Below are 4283 nucleotides of genomic sequence, written 5' to 3'. Positions count from 1 at the left end.
TTCCTTTGAGGTGGATTTAATCGATAAGAACATATGATATGCATATACTGTATAAGCTTTTACTTTGGCCTAATCCTTCAGTCACTGTTTACTGTTTGGGTTTACATTGTGATATGTATATAATTATTGTGTATGCATTATGTCTGCAACAAGTTACGATGGGGGGGGGGCGCAAAACCAATTCCTGCTTAGGACCCCCAAAAGTATGTATTTCCTCATATTACATTAACAACGTGACATCAATATTCTTCCATCGTGCCCCGTGACTGTGCTTACATGTTGATTGCGTATTGTTATGTATTTCAATAACTTTAACAGTTGTTAATAGCATTTCATGATGATTAGCTGTAGCTGGAAAGATGCCACTTCACCTCCTGGGTGCTGCCAGGTGCCCTTGAGCAAGAAACCGTACCCCCCCCCCCCCCCCCCCCCCCCCCCCCTTGACATCATGAATAGGTCTGAGCGTGTGTGGTGTGTGTGGTGTGCGTGTAGTGTGTGTGTATTTCAGGCCTGTGTGTAGTGATTACTAACAAAGTGTAAATTGTAATTTCCCCACTGGGGGATCAATACACAGCATAAATTATTTAAATTATTATTAACATTGTGATTAATCTACGTCTAGGTCCCTAATGCTGCTCTGCAATCACTGATGTGTGCAAGTTGCTTTGCATGGCTACACTTATGGAATAGTGGATATTGATTATTGTTGGGCTGCTTCCACCTTCTTGAGAGGGCAGACTTTGTTGCCATTGTTGTCATTTTGGCATCTTACTGTTTCTTCTTTATGTTTCTTACTCAGTCACTTTATCAGTTGTGGAGCATCTTGCAGTTTAGAAATGAACTGGCTTGTTAACACTCAGATATGCTGAATAATGTGTGTAGTCCGTATGAATAGGAAACTCAAAAATGAACCCTTGTGTTGTCCATCTTGAGTCAAAAAAAAGGACAGAAATTGGACATTTTTGACTTTTTCAGGCCTTTTTTTTACTACCACCACCTTACTAGTTCTACTACTTTTTGAAATTCATGGTCAATAACCCTCATTTATATAGAATTATATCTAATATTTGAGTTAAAAAGCATGAATTTTGACTTATTTTGGTGGATAGTTAAGTGATCAATTGAATTTGCAAAGAGCGTTGTATGAATCCAATCCATTTTTTGTGGTAATTTGGTTAAAAACAAATCCATATTTCAGATATAGACATTTTTTAAAGGGGTCAGATTGGACCCGAGGACAACTAGAGGGTTAAAGACAAGGCTTTGATGTCAGTATTGTCTTATCTGAAGTGGGAATTAACTGTCATGTCCCGCTGCAGCTGATTTGGACAGCTGATAGAGGACATGACTGGACAGCAGGACCCAGAGACAGTTATACATAATAAACACATGACATGTGACATAATAAACCTGAAGAGGGCAGTCATCTCACAAATTCTAACAGAGGACACAGATGGATCCGCAACAAACACCCAACTACTACTTCACCATAAAAAACTATGAATAATACTACAACAACTTCTAATGCCAATACTACTTCTACTAGCCTATTTTGAAAGGTAATTGCAATAACACGTTGATTCATATGACTGATTACAAGCACGTTTCTTTGGTTCATTATGCTGAAAATGCACAAATGGATTTAAATGGAGACCTGATCCTCCAGTTTATTCTTAAACTCCCCACATAAACACTGAAAACTTCATGTAGCAAAGACCGTGGTCTGTACACATGTGCTGTACACGTTCCCTCTATCAGAAAACTCGTCTTCAGCAATAATAGAAGTCAAAGTAATAATAATACTAATAATACATTTTATTTGTAATGCACTTTACATTTAAACAAATCTCAAAGTGCTACAGGTAAGATCGTAAAAGCAAGGTAAAAAACATCAAGTACCCATACAATGATGTACTATACTTTAAGGCCTGCGTGCAAAATCCTACTTGAGTCAAAGTACAGAAGTACTATCACAAAATGTTTAACCCTCATGTTGTCCTCGGGTAAAATCCTCCCGTTTTCCCATATCAATGTTCTTTATAATTCCCCAAAAAAACATGATTGATTCCACCCAACGCTCTTTGCCAAGTACACATCTCTACTTTCATTAATTTTGGGGCGTTTTATTTAATTATATAGCATTTGAAAAACAAATTGAAGTGTTTTTGAAATAGTATTGAGTAAAAGTTGACATATTCCAGTCTGGGATTATCCATCAACATCCATTCCTTTAATTTTAGTCTCAATAATTCCTAATTTCTGCTTTTCTAACTCAATCATTAGGTATAATTTCCTATAAATGAGGTTTATTGACCATAAAAAGACCAATAAAGTTAATAAATTTGTGTTACGTAGTGTTGAAAACGTAAAAAAAGGGACAAAAAAAGCATCAAAAGTGTTGAAGAAAAGGACAAAAACTTAATAAAAAGGTAAAAAATATTGATAGAAAGCTGATTTTGATGGGAAGACAACACAAGGCTGTAACATGTAATCTGTGACTTATATATTATCATATATTGTTGATACTAATGCATCAATGTGTAAGCAGCATTTTTTTTAATACACAATTAGGAAAAATATGCAAGTGGTTTCAAAGTGGGGGGGTCACAAGATCAATCTGAGGGCTCGAGATATGATTCACAATCGAGGACAAAGAAAAAAAAAAGTTGCCGCACAACTTTATATTCAATCATTTTGAATTTTCTGGAAGCTTTTCCTTCTCAGAGGTCACAAGCAGGTTGGGAACCACTGGTTTATCTTCTTAGAATATGGTGGATTTTATAGACATATATTGTTATTAATGTAAAATCTTCATATAATATTTCACTCTAAAATGTAGGAGTAGAAGTATAAAGTAGCAGACATTTGAAATACTCAAGTAGAGCAGTACCTCGACATTGGTAAATGTACCACTGCTCATCTTCTGCATGCAGTTGCCATGGTGTTTTACAATTTAATTCATAAAGGCCAGTTATTTTAACCACAAATAAGAAATATGTGTGAAATAGGCATTTACCTCTCCCACTGGTCATGTCCCAGAGGCATTAACGCACACCTGGCCAGAGGTTTAATACTTCCTACGCTTAATGAAAGATGAATAAAAAGGTCCACATTATCACTTACGATGAAGAAGAAACTCCAGATATTCATGTTTCAATTTATACTTCTCTTTATTAATCCTTCTGGGATGACTCCCGCAAGGAAATGGAAATGTCAGTTTTCAGCAAAATACAGTTTAGAGAAAAAGAAGACAGTTAAAAGATAACAATAATTACAACAATATAAATTATAACAATAAAACCTTTGGTTTCCCCAGAGGATGATCCAAATCAACTCTTTAATAATCTCTCTCATTTGTGTCCTCACTTCCCCAACTCATATTTACCTATGCTTTGCATAAAAACATAGTTCCACCGTGTTGTATTTTGTTGTGATCTGAGACAGGGGTGGGAGGGAGAGGGAGAGTGTGTGTGTGTGTGTGTGTGTGTGTGTGTGTTGGGGGGGGGGCTGGACACAACCATAGAAACCCGTGGTAGAGACTACTGTACATGATGTAACAACATTAAGATTGCATTCAAGGAATATTTAAGAGAACGCTTTTCTCCGTTCCCCCAGTTTAATCACCAGCCCCCCCCCCCCCGTCCACACACACACACACACACACACACACACACCTAACTACCGACCTGTTGCATAATGACAGCTTCCTCCCAGTTTGTCTCTACACGTGGTGAAGAACAAAAACCACTTATCTATGAATGCAAGCGGACACGTCTGCAGCAGATAAGGAGCTGCAGAGAAACCGAACCGCCCAGACGGTCCCACCTCCATCTTTATCTGTGCCTACAGGAGGACCTCTCACACCCCCGACCGGCCCCCACGCCCTAAACTAGGGAGTGTGTTTCCATGGCGACTGCCATGTCCCACCTAAATCGGACCTCGCTAAAGAACACGTCCCAGTTCATATGCAGCATCCACAAATAAAAACTGAATTACATTGGTACACTGTTGGAATATTGAGAAGCAGAGTCTCTCCCACTACCTGTGATAAATAAACTTGACCTTAAAGTTTAAGTATAAGACGTGAGTATACTGTGAATATTTCTATGTTAATGAGTTGGTGTTGCTTGAGAAGTACCCACCTGTATTCTTGTGTATATATATATATGTATATATATATATGACTCTGATCTCAGAGTTACTACGCAGCCTTTTTCTCCAGAGTCCAGAGTTTCTAGCAGAAAGTAAGAGAGCAAAGCCCCCCCTTCTATTATTTAAGGGAC

Source organism: Etheostoma spectabile, chromosome 13, assembly GCF_008692095.1.
Source record: "Etheostoma spectabile isolate EspeVRDwgs_2016 chromosome 13, UIUC_Espe_1.0, whole genome shotgun sequence".
Lineage (NCBI taxonomy): Eukaryota > Metazoa > Chordata > Actinopteri > Perciformes > Percidae > Etheostoma > Etheostoma spectabile.
This window is presented reverse-complemented; position numbering follows the sequence as displayed.